A 15,709-nucleotide genomic window follows, 5' to 3' on the forward strand; every position below is an offset into this window, starting at 1 on the left:
GAAAGGTATTTGAGAGGCCGACTTTCTGAATTATTGTCTGTACAAGTTGTCTTCATTCTGTTTGACTGATGGCTTGGCTGGGCACAGTTTTGTAGGTCTCAAATAGTTTTCTTTTATAACTCTGAAAGCATTGCTTGGTTGTCTTCTAGCCCACAGGGATGCTGATTAGAAGCCCTGTGGCATCTAATTCAGTTTTTTTTTTGTGTGTGTTTGAAGATAATCTGTTTTTCATTCTGTCTGAATAAAGGGTTTTTTTAAAAAAATTTTTTCTTTTCTTTTCTTTTTTTTTTTTTTAAATTTTTATTTATTTATGATAGTCACACAGAGAGAGAGAGAGAGAGAGAGAGGCAGAGACATAGGCAGAGGGAGAAGCAGGCTCCATGCACCGGGAGCCCGACGTGGGATTTGATCCCGGGTCTCCAGGATCGCGCTCTGGGCCAAAGGCAGGCGCCAAACTGCTGCGCCACCCAGGGATCCCTGAATAAAGGTTTTTATTTTTTGTTTCGGTTATTTGTTCTAGGCAGTCAGTTGGTTTTATTGTCTAAGTGAGATTCTTCTAACTCCGGGAAATTCTCATCCATTACGTCTTTGAGATCCTTCTCCCTTCACTTGGTCCATTTGTCCTTCAGTGGGCAGATATTTGGGCCGATGTTTTCTCTTTTGTATTGATCCTCTTTGTCTGATTTTACTTTTCATACTTTTTGATTCTCTTTGCTCTGTGTTCTGGGGATTTTCCCCCTCCACTTGTTTTGGTTGATTTGGGGGGGGGGGCAGGTAATCTATGAATTTTCTTGTTCTCTTTTTCTTTTCCTGTATCATTCATCTCTGTTGTAATACTGTCTTTAGTGTTAGAATACGTAAAATAGAATTTTAAAAGATATTATCTTGTGTTTCCTTGTGTTTACCTTTTTTCCCACTCTGGTCACTTTCTGTGTTTGTTTTTGTAATTATTATTTTTCAGGCTTAGTTTTCCTTACATGCCTGGTGTTTTCTGGTTGTCCGTTCATGTTTTAGAAGTTTCTGATCTGGGTCTCCCCTCTCTCTCACCCTATTCCTTGGACTGTTGTCCCTACTAGTTTTTCCTTTTTTTTTTTTTTTTTTTTAAGATTTTATTTTATTTATTCACGAGAGACACACACAGAGAGAGTCAGAGACACAGGCAGAGAGAGAAGCAGGCTCCATGCAGGAGTCCGATGTGGGACTCGATCTTGGGTCTCCAGGATCACTCCCGGGCTGAAGGCAGGCACTAAACCACTGAGCCACCCAGGGATCCCCCTAGTTTTTCCTTTGAATAGGAGTTGTACACAGCACTTACGGGGCTAGCGTTAGGTAGTACAGGGCAGGGCCTATCTGTTAGCAAACATTGTTTTATCGTAAAAGGGAGAGGAGCTAGCTTCCAGCCTGTGGGCCCTCTAAATGCCAGAGGAAAAGAGTATTACTTTGCCTGCATCCCCATTTTAGTCTTCTAGTCATTCATTTTTCTTAGGGAAAAGCAGAGTATGTTTTTGCCTGGGGGCAAATGTCACTTGTTTAGGTGCCGCTTGGAGATGGAGATAGGGGATGGGTAATGTAATTCTTTATAAAGTCAAGTAGTATTTAGTTCTTTTTTTGGCCCTACTGTTTTCACTCTTTGCTATATCATTTAGTTTGCAGTCATGCCTCTTTGGGGTCCTGTCAGACATATGGATTCCCACCCTTTTTCATCACTTAGAGGGTATAATAAATATGTAGTTTTTTCTGCTTGTTATATCAAGCCATATAAGTGTGTGTGTGTGTGTGTGTGTGTGTGTGTGTGTATCGGTGTATATGTATATACATAGGCACACACACTCTGCCCCTGCCTCCAGCTTTAAATTTATTTGTTCTTACGGTTTTCTTTCTTTTTGTGTGAATTGTTTTTATTTCAGTGAGATAGTTGGAATAACTGTAAGGAAATTTTATATATAGTCTATCATTTTATTTTAGAGTCCTTTTTTAACTTCTTCTTAAACCTAAGATATATAGAGCTATTTAAATATTTTTTAATTCATTTTTTGAGCTGTTTTTAAAATGTAGGCTGATTCATAGGAATTAGGAACATAATACTGTTAAAATATAGTGATGTTCCTAAAATATTGATTTATATAGGTGTTTGTGTCTTTATGCCAGTTAATCCTGAAACTTGTACTCTTTTTGAATTCTTGTTTCCTTTTTAGTTTTTCTGATTCCTCTTCTGTTGTTATCTATCCCAATTTGCACATGTTATGATTCTCTTGCCATTTCTACTTTGCTACTTGGAAACTGAGTAAGACCATTTAGAATTGTACATAAAATAGTGACTTTGCTCCAGAGAATGGCATATTAACTTTATCATGTGGCTCTTGTAATATTTCAATTATTGAGATATCTTTACTTGTTTTATTTTCGGTTTAACTGTTTCTAGTTGGTGAGATACTATTCTTTTTTATTTCTCTGCTTTGTTACAGCTACTTTGGTTCAGCAATTACTGATATTTTTCTCTTTTCCTCCTTTTCTACCTTACAATCTTTAAATCTTTGAATTGCCTAGCTGGTTCACTGAAGGCCTTAGTTTTCATCTCCTTTCATTTTATATTCATAAAAATTTCCCAGCATTCTTTTTTTTTTTTTTTTCCCAGCATTCTTATAAAATTTCTTTAACCTGTTTGTTTTCTTTTTTATTTCCCATTTTCCTTTCCTGAATCTTTAGGTACCACATTGATTAATTGTAAATTATACTGGGCAGGTAAATTTATCTGTTTCTTCCCCCTCTCTTCTATGGTGATGCAGCATTTCCCCATTAATCTTGTTAGGTCTTCTCTCATGAGACTTCGTAATTCTTCTTTAGCTCTGATTTTTACTGCTGGAATGTGTGTCTATGATTAGAGTTATAATCCTCCTGCAATCAGAAGTTTTTGCAATCCAGATTTAAGAAATGCTGGCTACTTTGCAGTTGAAATCCTGTCAGAAGGGTTATGGTTTGGAAGGCTTATTAAACCCGCCAGATTTGGCCTGATTATTTAAGATATTATAGGACCTATCTAGTAAATTCTTAATTGAAATTTAAAGTAGCTTAGAAAATAAATGGATTCTGGGATAGTTTCTTTATTTGCCTAATAGAGAGGAAATCAATGTTACAAGGATTCCGTTAATGCAATAGGTATATATTTACTGATTAGTGAACTTTTCTTATATTCTGTGAAACTCAAGGTTTGATTGTTTGGGAAATTATGGTTTTTATATCTTCATTTTCCCAAGAATCTAATTACCATGCTGTAGGAATTAAAAATAATAGTCATTATTGACAAAGAAAATAGAGGAAAAATAGAGATTCATTTAAAGGTTGATTACTTAACATATTGAGTATTTTAATGAGTAGGGTTTTGTTTTATTTCGTTATCTTTGGGGCTTCTTAATTCATGGTAGTAGTAATTAGCCTCTTCAAACTTAAAAGTTAAAATTAGTGATACATTTTGTGACTCTAATTATGATTTTTAAAAAAGATTTTACTGTATTTATTTATTCATGAGAGAGAGAGAGGCAGAGACACAGGCAGAGGGAGAAGCAGGCTCCATGCAGGGAGCCTGACGTGGGACTCAATCCCGGGACTCCAGGATCACCACCTGAGCTGAAAGGCAGCGCTAAGCCGCTGAGCCACCCAGGCTGCCTGCAAATTATGATTTTAATTAAATTCAGAAAAATATGTTTTTTTAGAATTCTCTTAAGAATTTTTTTCATTGTCATATTAATAAGTTATCTCCATAGTTCCACATTTTTGGTAATCACTCTTGAAGTATTAAAAATTGTGTCATAGGTCCTTTTTCAGTTGGCATGCAGAAGTGTAATCATGTGTCTTGGTTACACACATGATAAATTAAAGAGGATAAATACTTTGATTGTGGTAATTTATACCCAGAATTCAAAACCCAGAAGCATCTACTCCAGAGTTAGGCACTCAGACACTCTTTTTTTTTAATGTCCCATATTGAAAGCCATTCTTAGTTTGATTCAAAATATGTAGAAACTGCTCTTGGGATTGAGTAAGAAAGCCAATATAAAATTCTTTGAGATTGTCTTGAATTAATTTTAGATCTTGCGTTTTAAGCTTTGATCCTTGAGAAAGAACTCTTAGCTTAAGTATGGGTGTTAATTTTACTTTTAGGAAAGTAGGTAACTCTTTTGGTTGTTATAACTGTTTACTATCCTTAAAAAATGAGAAACACCATTTTTTTCCCCTAGTATCCTGATTTAAGACAAGGTTCATATTTTCCTTAGAAAAGAACCTTTCAAGGAAACTGAAAATTTATGTTTTAATAATCAAGTCGTTTTAGCAGTAATTTGAAATACCTAACTTTAAGAGCAAAGACTTAAAATCCAAGAGAGACATTTAATATGTAGGACTAAATTATTAATGTGTGATTACCAGTATCATATTTGCAAGCACTGTTGTTTAAGTGGTCTTGGTTTATTATTGTCCCAGAAACCCTCTTTGAGACCCTCTGTCACAAGCTTGGGTAACATAACATTACAAACACCAAGTGATTTAGTAAACAGATACACTGAGAGAATAAGGAACCTGCCAAAAGTATTCTCTTTCCTACTAAGTAACCGTGTGACCTTGGCAAACCATTTAATCTCATGGCTCTTAGTAAAATGGAGAGCTTGGACCAGATAGCCTCTTAGGTTTTTTGAGGAGTCCTTGAAGAGTCAGGGGCTAGAATTGCAATCGGACAATATACTATATAATATAATCCCTAAAATAGCTCAGAAGATGGTATTATTCTCATTTTACCAACGACATTATTCATGCTGTACAGATTCCATGTTCAAATAACTTAGTCATGTAGCTACTAAGGGACCAAGCAAGAAGTTGAACCATGGCCTATCTCATTTTATATTCACATTCTATTTAGTAGACCATATTACCTCCACAAGCCATATCTTTATAGTACACCACCAGATTTTTTTTTTTCCCTAAAACTTGTTTTGTTTCTTAATCTTTAGTTTATAGTAAATGTGCTTATGTTTTACTGCATCTGTTATTCAGGAAAACCAGAAGTCATGGATCAAGCCTGTCCATGAATCATGCTCAAAGTAGAAACGGGACCAATTTTTAAATATACTAGAACTTATATGTTTAAGAAATGATTGATGTGTTCAAAGTTATCTTGAATTTATTTCAGCAATGACATTGTCTCACTGTTGTTAAAAAATACTTTTGGAACTATTCTTTCTGTGTTTCCTCAGTTTGCTCAGCCTCATTGCTTTTTTTAAGAGAGGGAGGGGGCAGAGGGAAGGAGAGAGAGAATTTCAAGCAGGCTCCATGCTCAACACAGAGCCTAGTGTGGGACTCGATCTCATATCCCCGAGATCATGACCGAAGTAGAAATCAAGAGTCGGATGCTTAACCAACCGAGCCACCCAGATGCTCCCTCATTTTTTAAATCTACATTCTATGGTGGCAGATGACATCTTTTGGAAATGAATTTGATCTATGGAAAAAGTGGGAAGTCATTCTGAACCAAGTCTCATTAATTAGGGATCAAAATGAGGAATGCCATTTTTAGTTAAAAATAAGCAGACCAAAGGGATGAAACCTGTTATCCTAATGTCACTTGCAAGGTAGTTAAGGAAATGATTAGAAAAAGGAAGTCCCAAAATTGTTTTATGTGATGACAACTTAAAATAGCCTCTAAAAACGACTCTTCTGAATGGAGTTAAGCTTTATTTGGCTATAAATTCTATATTAAGGTTACATCATAATATATGTGTTCTGTTGGTCACTTAGATTAGTGGTATGCTGACTTAGCATGCACATTAGAGAAAAAGAGTTGATGAATGAATTACAGACAGCAGATACTTTCCATTTTAAAGGAGTTGAGAATCTATAGAACATTTGTTTCTATAGTCATTTAGTTCTTGGTTACATTAATATTATGTAACTTGTGATTATCCACTACAGCTATCCCCATCCCACTTCCATAGCAAAACTACTTTTGCTAAGCCTGGATGTACTCTTTGATGCAGGTTAACGTATAAATTAATTTTCGTGCAAGAATTACCTTAGGCTGCCTTATACACTTATATATTAGTGGATAACATTTTGGTATCAGCACTTTATTAGTGCAGTTAATAATAATCTATATGTCTTGTTGCATAGGAACTTGTGATAGGAAGATTTCATTTTACCTTTTGAAGGTGTTATTTTTCTTTAGTTAAACTTCCAGATAGTGGAATGTAATGAAGCTTCCTCATTTGTAGGTATTAGAGGATAGTAAAAAAAATGCTTCAATTTCCTTTTTAATAATACTTTTCCTTCTGTGGTTTCAAAATAATTTAATGTTATAAAACCATTAATTTAACATATTTGAGTGTAGGTCACTATGCAAGAGGCTAAAAATTCAGTGGGAACTAAATAGATATGTGACCTCTTTGAGCTTATGTGTGTGGGAAGGTGAGGAATAGACAGTAGACTACCACTTGCACAATTCACTGTGTAATTATCTTGTGGGGAGTGCTAAGAGCAAGAAATATAGGGCAATATGAGAATTTGCTGACCTAGTGGGGGAGGGGAGCCAAGGAAGGTGACTTGAGCTGAGGGAAAAAAGAATATTTCTGGCAGAACATTTTGTTTGAATATCCTGGAACAGCAAGGAACTTGGCTTTTGCTAGGAGCTGAAAGAGTTTGCTGTGGCCAGTGTTTAAAAAAAAAAAAAAAAAAAAAAAGAATGATAGCAGTGTGGGGCAGTAGACCAAGGTTGGGTCATATAAGGCTTAATAGATCATGTTAAAGGTTTTCATTTTTGTCTTAAAATCCCTTGGAAACCATTAGAATATTTTAAACAAAGGATTATAAAAAGATCAGGTACAGAATTATCACTCTGGATGCTGTGTGAAGAATGGTTTTGAGGTAGCCAGGGTAGATGCTGGAAGGCCCATTAGGTTGTGTTGAAATTAAGGTATCTGTAATTTATCTTAAAGGAGAATCATGTAGGCCAGTGATTCTCAAAGTATGTGTCACCTGGGAACTAATTAGAAACAGATTCTTAGGTTTCTGCTCAAACCTACTGAATCAAAAACTTTGGAGATGGGGCTCAGAAATCTGTTTTTGAGCAAGCCCTCCAGATGGTTCTGATGCATCCTAAGAGTTTTTGAACTTCTGCAGATCATTAAACATGTGGATTTGAATGTAGGAGAGAGTTCTATGCTGGTAATATGGATAGGGGGTTATTGCATGAAAGGGGTAGTTGAAAGTAAGAGAGAAGAGGCTCCAATGGAGTGAAACGCTGACACTTCAAAGTCCAGACAGAGTGAAGGGAGCTAGTGAAAGAACCAAAACAAGATTGGTTAGAGGGACTATTAGAAGGTCAGGAGGGAGTTTTGAATAAGAGTGTGGCAAAGTAAGCATTAAACTTGTCAATAAATGATCTTTGTGTAATTGTAGTGGAATTACAAGGGTGGGCATCAGTGTCAACAGATTGAAAAAGAAATGGGGAGAGGAGTGAAGGAAATATAATTTACCTATTTAAGGCATCCCCTACTCTTTGGACAGATAGTTAATATTCCACAGTTATGGGAAATAAAATAACTTTGAGAGACACCATAAATAACCTTGAGGGACAGCGTAATAGTCTGTGGAGAACTATAATAAAGTGTTATCATTTGGACTTATTGATTCTGAAATTCATAATTTACATGGAGTAATGAGCTGAAGCTTATCATGGTCTTTACCGTCTTGTGAGGACTACAATTGTTAGTTAAACTTTGTGGGGGCTTTGGGGGAGATGTATTAGTCCACCAAGAATGATGTTTTTTAACATGATTAAAACCACTTTCGCAGTGTGCATTTATATAAAAATTTTTTTTGATGACAAATACTCTTACTCATTACAAATGCATTAATTCACTTTTTATTACTACTGTGAATCTAAAGGAAAATGTCTTTAAATGAATTTTATAATTCAGCCTTTCACTTAAGTTGGAATTATTCTAACATATTAATGTTATGCCATTCTTAAGGAAGACCACATTTAATGTGAAGACAAGATAATTTGAAGGTGAACCTCAGTTGTGTGAGTAATATCTTTGGAGTGTGTGTGTGTGTGTGTGTGCGCGCGCATTTAAAGTTTTGCATTTCTAACACAGAAATGGGGTGGAGGAGAGGCAGGGAGAGAGGGAGATTAAGACTTAAACCATTTTAAGATGCATTTTGTTTTCAGGGTAAATTTATGTGTCTAATTTTTTTTTTTTTTTTAATTTTAAGTAGGCTCCATTCCCAAACCACTCAAAACCAAGATCAGGAGTTGCATGCTGTACTGACTGAGCCAGCCAAGTGCCCTACATTTTTCTTACAAGACAAAATTAGGTTATTGCATCAACACGTGTTGAGTATAAAATTCAGCAGCTACAGAAACTCATAGTTTCTACTGCTACTAGTCCTGACTTTATATGTCTAAGATAGCCCACTTAATTAGTAGTTTTTTTTTTTTTTAAAGATTTTATTTATTCATGAGAGAGAGAGACAGAGAGGCAGAGACCCAGGCAGAGGGAGAAGCAGGCTCATGCAGGGAGCCTGACATGGACTCCATCCCGGGTCTCCAGGATCACACCCTGGGCTGAAGGTGGCGCTAAACTGCTGAGCCACCCAGGCTGCCCTAGCAGTTTGGTATATTCGTCTACACAGTATCATTTCTCCCTACTTCCTGTGTCTTGTATGGGTACTTGTATGTATAATTCTTAAAACAACCCACTAGTAGTATAATATACTGTTTTGCAGTCTTTTCACTAACCAGTACATCCTAAATCTAAACGGCTATATCCTAATAATTCCTTCCTTTTACTTTATATTTTGTTCTTAGAACGTTTGACTGGAACTTAAGGGACTTGGGTTCTGGTTTCTTTTGGCTTCATGATATTGGGCAAGTCACTTAAGCCCTTCTGTTTTTAGTTTCTTCATCTGTACAATTTAGAGATGGTGAGTGGTTGACTTGAAGGTTTGTAATAGGTCTAAAATTTGTTTAGGAATGCTAAGATTTCAAAAGGTAGACATTTCCTTAAATTTTAAATGAAAAGTGATTATTTTAATCCACCTGTGACCACTGCATGGGAGAAGTTCTTGCCAATTTAAAAATACAGTAGTTCAGGGAGGAAGCACGTTAGAAACAAGATTCAAAAAAATGGTATCCCATTATTCACTAGTATACTCAGTAGGTATACCTGGTGCTTTTAGAGTAGTACAGACCAAAGCAAAACAGAAACAAAAGTCTTTCTCAGAACTGATTAAGTTTTTGCATAAAAATTTATACCACTTTTTGGGGGGGTGTAGGTTATAGGTGGGTCTATGATTGTACCCACTAAGTACTAGTATCAGATTAAGACAAATGGAACTCATAGCCTGCTCAGTATTCTTTTTTTCTGCATATCAGATGGGTAATGTGCCAAGGTGGTAACAAAGTTTGAGGGAGGCGTATGTCACACAACAGTATGAACACCCAATCATCATGCTTACTGTTCAGCATTCTTTAAGGAATTTGCCATCTTCTTGCAAAAGTGTCTTATAAAAGCCAGAGTGTTGGGAATAGGAGTCATTGGTATAAGGCTAGGAGCTGTGTTGTTTTCAGGAAACACTTGAGAAAGCAAAGCAGTCTTAGTGTAAGAAATCTTTTCTTTTTAAGATTTATTTATTTATTTATTTTTAAAGGTGGGTGCAGAGGGGCGGAAGGAGAGAATCTCCAGCAGACTCCTTGCTGAGCTCGGAGCCTGACGTGGGGCTCTATTCCATGACCCAATCAGAAACCACCAGTTGGATGCTCAACTGACTGAGCCACCCCAGTGCCCCTTAGTTTAAAGAATATTTGACTGTGGGACACCTGGGTGGCTCAGTGGTTGGGTAGACATCTGCTTCGGCTCAGGGTGTGATCCCAGGATCCGGGATCGAGTCCCACATGGGCTCCCTGCGAGGAGCCTGCTTCTCCCTCTGCCTGTGTCTCTGCCTCTTTCTCTCTGTGTCCCTCGTGAATAAATAAATCTTTAAAATTTTTTTTTGAGTGAATGTGTTCAGTTCTTGAATTAGCATTCTTGTGTTCTTATTATTAAATTATGTTGATTAAAAGGTAGTTTTTGTAGTTTTTGTTTCTCTGCTTTTAGTGTCTTAGGTTGCTGATTTCATTTCCTTTTAATTTTAACCTGTTTTTAGTTGCTGTTTTTGGCCATAGTGTTAATGTCCATTAACATTTTGTGTACTTAATCTTTAGCTTTTATTTTTCTAGTATTTTCTTGTCACTTTTATACATTTTAAATTTCTCTGCCCTTTTCTTTTGATTTTTTGCTTAAATTCTTTTTTAAAATTTAAGGTTTTTTTCTCTCAAATAGGATTTTAGTATGGCAAACCGCAAAATGGTGTAAATAAGAATCATTAAGAAAACTAGTGACTCCAACAATGGCTTGCCCAGGAAGAGCTTTAATTTAAATTTACTTCTTTATGCATGTATTCTTTTTTTCTATATAGCTCACTGTTGGGTGGCATGTTTCTAAGATCGGTAACCAAAAAGATACTTTATACCCTCAGCAAGAGATTCAGGCCACTTTTTTCCCCCTTCCACTTACCTAATGGTAGGTCTTGGGGCTTTTAATAAGAGACTTTCGTATCCTTTTAAATTTTGGACTTTTTCCTCAATGTTTAATCTCAGTAATCCAGATGCACCATGGGCAAATTTCCCACCACTACATAAAATACATTTATTTACAGTGATAAAGCCTTTGAAGTACACTTATTAAAGGGACCGTTCTCGTGTTGGTCAGATCTCTTTAGTCATTTTGAAGGTGCTTGACTTAAAAAGTTTCACAATCCTCAATTTAAAAAGAATGATTTTTAGCAGTACCGGCCTCCTAAAATCTTTCAACAAAAATCAGAAACACAGTGGCAGGTCTTAACTAATATTTTATTGCTAATCTTACTGTTAAAAACTTTTTTCCCCTAATTTATGTTTCTTAAAATACTCTTCTTTTTTTAGTATGTATATATATATATATATATATATATATATATATATATGAAATGCTTTGAAAAGTATTTTACAGTATAAAATAAAATCAAAGGAAATTTAAAGGGAAAATCATGATTCTGAATGACATAACATTAATAATGTTTTATGCATTCATAATTATTTCAGGTATTACATTTTTGTATATCACGTAGACCCAAGAAAGCAAAGGTAGATTCTTTAGTCTCTACATGTTCTACTCTGAGCCACGGCATCTAATTGGATATTGCTTTGGTGTAAACGGAGCAGATGAAACCTTGTGTTAGCTGACTGTCCCTACTTTATGTCCTTCCTCAACAAGAGACAAGTTAATTTAATACTGTAGTTTTGTTGTCCTCACCATAGCTATATTGCTGCTAATCTGTTTAAAGGTCAGTATTATTGCCCTTTAATATTTCTTCTTTCATTGTGCATCTCATTCTGTTTCTGTGTTTCTGTACATTTCTGTCATTCTGGGAACTAAATTAGCAATCTTGACTGTCTCTTTCCAGAATTGAAACATTGAAATGACACTTAACTGTTTTATGTATAAAATATAGAAAGGAGTTACTTTGCTGAACATGTAAAATCTTAATAAGGATTTAAGTTAGTTTGAATGCTACAAGAATGCTAATCCTACATTCTTTTATTAAACATTTAAATGCATACATGTAATGACACTTCAAAATTATAAATGCTCAAGAATCCTGATCTTGGTCACTTCAGGTCTCTGGAAATGGAACTCTGGTATTCTTACATTAAGTAGCATGCCATGAGATCATTTTTGTTGTAGCTGATTAGTTCTTTTGAGGAGATATTTTATATCTTGTTTTTCAAAGTGATCACTTACAGATTTTAGATTCTGGAAAGTGGAGCTTTCATAATTTTAGGAGTGCAATGACAGCTGCACAGCAAGTCCATATGTTGCTTTGCTATAATTATATTTTAATAATTATTTTTTGTTTAGGGAAGGAACTATGGCTAACCTCCAAGAGACTGAAGCTGATGAGTGTAATCATTCATATTTTTTCAACAGAAAGAACTTTTTCTTTTTTCTTATTTTAAATAGTCAAATTTATTTTTCTTGTGAAATTGAGTTTATTTGTGTTGTGTCATAGCATCAACTGGATGAAGTTACTATTCTGGATCCTACTGTAAAATTGAAATGAATATTTATGTCGGATGGGAAGGTTACCCTGCTTTTTTTTTTTTCTATTCCCGTATATGGACTTGCTGCCACAGGCATGCTAATTTTTCCATCTTCTGCATGCAACTTGCTCCTTGCCGCCTCCGTTCTTCTACAGATTACCATTCCCTCCACCAGCAGTGCCCTCCTTCCTTTTCTCCTTTTAAAATTAGCATCTAAAATTATTTCCTCTAAAAGTTCTTTGATGGTTTATTCCATGTACCTTACTTATTTTCTTGATTTTACCTTAACACTTAACATGGTTAGATACAGAGTCAACCAATATGAGTTGTTTCTGTGATGTGTACCAGGTATAGTGTTAACTATCCCATTTAATTTTCACATCTATCCTAGGAGTTATGTGCATTTACAGATTAAATTAAATAATTTCCGTTACATTCCTAGTTTTAGCTGTGCTAGAATTTGAACTTTTCCTATCAATTAAAAAAATTTCTTTTTTACATCATTCTGCTTATTTATTTCTGTAGTCTTTCCTTTCTTGTCCTTTATCACTTAACCTACCAACAGCACATTAAGAAAAAAACAAACCAAACACTATTTTGATACAATTTGCATGGAATAAAATGCACCCATTTTATGTATATAATTTGATACATTAAAAATTTTTTTAAAATTTTACTTATTTATTCATGAGAGACATAGAGACTGAGAGAGAGGCAGAGACACAGGCAGAGGGAGAAGCAGGCTCCATGCAGGAAGCCTGACATAGGACTCCATCCCAGGTCTCCAGGATCATGCCCTGGGCTGAAGGCGGCGCTAAACCGGTGAGCCACCTGAGCTGCCCAATAATTTGATGCATTTTGACCCATGTAACTATTACTATGATCAAGATATAGAACATTTTTATCAGTGCCCAAAACCCCTTGTGCTCTCTTCCCACTTAATATTTGCCCTTCTCCACTCTCCCACTGTCCTAGCTCTTCTTCAGGCAACAGCTTATCTGAGCTCTATCTGCTACACATTGTTTTTTGTCTGTTCTAGAATTTCATATAAATGAAATCATAGAATATGTACTCTTGTGTGGCTTTTGCACAGCCTGTTTTTGAGACTGTTCCTTTTTATTGCTGGATAGTATTGCATTTTATGTATGTATTAAATGTAGTACAATTTGTTTATTCATTCACCTGTTGGTAGATATCTGACTTGGCTATTACAAATAACATTGCCATGAAAAATGCATATGCAAGTCTTCATGTGGACATATTTCCATTTCCCTGGAAGTGGGAAATACCTAGGAATGGTTCTAATGTTTTCCATTTCCAGCCACATTATGTGAGAGTTCCAGTTGCTTCTCTTCCTTGTCAACAGTTTAAAAAATTTTAGCGTTTTCTAGTGGTTGTGTAGTAATATCTCACTGTGGTTTTTCATTTGCATTTTACTGATGACCAGTGGTATATTAAGCATCTTTCCATGGATTCATTGGTCATTTGTATTATAATTTTTTTTTGGTAAATTGTTTAAATCTTTTGTCTGTTTAAAAACTTTTGCTTTTTCTTATTATTGACTTTTAAGAGTTCTTCATATATTCTGGATCCTAGTTCTTTGTCAAATGTATTATGTGTGTTTTCTTCTAGTCTGTGGCTTTTTATTTTGAAGAGAACCTTTTAATTTTTATTGATTCTAGCATGCCAGATTTTTCTTTTATGGCTTGTGTTTTTTAGTCTCCTAAGAAATTTTGCCTACTTCAAATTTGTGAAGATTTTCTCTCCTATTTTATTCTGTAAATTTTATATTGAAATATTTATGTTGGCTTTTCTATTCTGTGATTCATTTTGAGTTAATTTTTGTGTTTAGTATAAGAGTCAGGGTTTTTTTTTTTCTTTTAATGAAGTTTTTATTTAAAATATTTTCCTTTTTACTGCATTTCCTTGGCACTTCTGTTGCAAATTAATTGACCATGGATGTGAGGTCCATTTCACGACTTTCTGTTTTGTTCCACTGGTATATTATGGTATGTCAATATCATGCCCCTTTGTTTTATTTTTATAGTAAGTTTTGGAGGTAGTATAAATTTCCTAACCCAAAATCATTTTGAAAATATAAAAAAAGTCTCTTGCCTTCACTGCTTGTGTTTGTGTACATGGTGATTTTTTGTTTTCATTTACTTGTTTTGTTTATGTTTTGTTAGTATGTTATGCTAGTTAATGTTTTCAAAATGTTACCACCAACAGGGCTTTGTGCTTATTTTCCAGGGAAGATATTGTTTGTTTTAAGGAGGATCCTAAGTGCTTTCAGCTGGCCAGAAGGAACTGGACAGCAGGTGATGTTCTTCTTCCTTTTCCTCAGAATCATTGGTAGTGAGCAACACTGGGTGTTAGTGGTCCATCTATGTGAGTTTGAGGAAGGTCAGTAAATATAGAGTCTGTAGTAGCAAAAGTGTGTGCCAGAAGCCAAGTGTTTGGTTTTTTTTTTTTTTTTTTTTAGATTTTATTTATTTATTCCTGAGAGGCACAGAGAGAGAGAGAGGAGGGCAGAGACACAGGCAGAGGGAGAAGCAGGCTCCCCGCAGGGAGCCCGATGAGGTTGGCGGGGGACTGATCCCCAGATCTGGGATCATGCCCTGAGCTGAAGGCAGCCACTCAACCCCTGAGTCACTCAGTCCGAAGCCAAGTGTTTAAATACCAAATATGAAATTGGTTGGGAAAGGAAATTGTAACCCTTTCCAGTTACTTTAAAATCATGAGTTTTTCCCCCCTTCTCCTGTCTCTCTCTAACAAAATAGCTTTGCCTAAAGCAGTCTTTTGCATGAATATTTGAGAAACACTAATGGCAGTTGCCAAAACTAAAGGATGTCTAAGTGGGAACATGTTGAATTGAAGAAAAATGTTAGATACAGATTGCATTTAATTTAGCTTAACTACATGTAAATGGAAGTAAAAAAATGAATACTATTTGTGGTTTCAAAATAGTGCCCAGATGCTTTCATTTTTTTTTTTTAAACTGCTTTACTTTAGAATAAAAATAATAGGAGAAAAGATAAATGTAACATTCAATTATGTATTGATTTTTGTCATTATTTTGTTTCATTTGTCTCTCTCCCTCACCTTTTTTTTTTTTTTTTTGTCCTTGGGGATTTTATCTTGCTTATTCTGTATCCTTTTTTCTTTACTTCTCACATATTGAGAGGTGTTGATGAGTCTTGATTTTGCATTTTAATTAACTTGTTGTGAATTATAGGTCCTAGGCTATGGTAGAAATATGTGTATATTTTTTCTTCCTATGGAAATCACTTTTATCCTTTGAAAGATATGTCTAAGCTTTGCTCTTGACACAACTTAGACTTTTAGAAACCAGATAGATAATGAGATAGAAGTGGAGTTACAGCTTCCCCCTTTCATTGTTGAGTTGGGTTGATTATGGTCGAGGGCCTTAGGAAGATTGGTCATACACTTTGTTTCCACTCCGGTTATTTACTTCTGAAAGACTGCGTAGATTATAAGATCAGTCAGACAAATGGAACTGTTGGTCAGCTGCTCAAATAGATA

The 15,709-nt window shown here is 35.2% G+C and overlaps 1 protein-coding gene and 1 pseudogene across 4 annotated transcripts in view; one reads left to right on the plus strand and one right to left on the minus strand.

The window, feature by feature from the left end:
• The window catches only part of OSBPL8 (oxysterol binding protein like 8), a 147,779-nt gene that overhangs the window by 7,840 nt on the left and 124,230 nt on the right, over window positions 1–15,709 (plus strand). The window contains exon 2 of one of the 4 annotated variants that reach the window (XM_041737925.1): window positions 14,417–14,484. The exons of 2 other annotated variants lie outside the window; for them this stretch is intronic. The gene's annotated coding sequence lies outside the window, so the exon portion shown is untranslated. Of the gene's footprint in view, window positions 1–14,416; window positions 14,485–15,709 lie in introns of those variants that run through there. One more of the 4 variants, XM_041737929.1, reaches the window with a different exon arrangement.
• Window positions 9,416–9,525, minus strand: LOC121481709 (annotated as a pseudogene).

This window comes from Vulpes lagopus, chromosome 23, assembly GCF_018345385.1.
Source record: "Vulpes lagopus strain Blue_001 chromosome 23, ASM1834538v1, whole genome shotgun sequence".
NCBI classification, from domain to species: Eukaryota; Metazoa; Chordata; class Mammalia; order Carnivora; family Canidae; genus Vulpes; species Vulpes lagopus.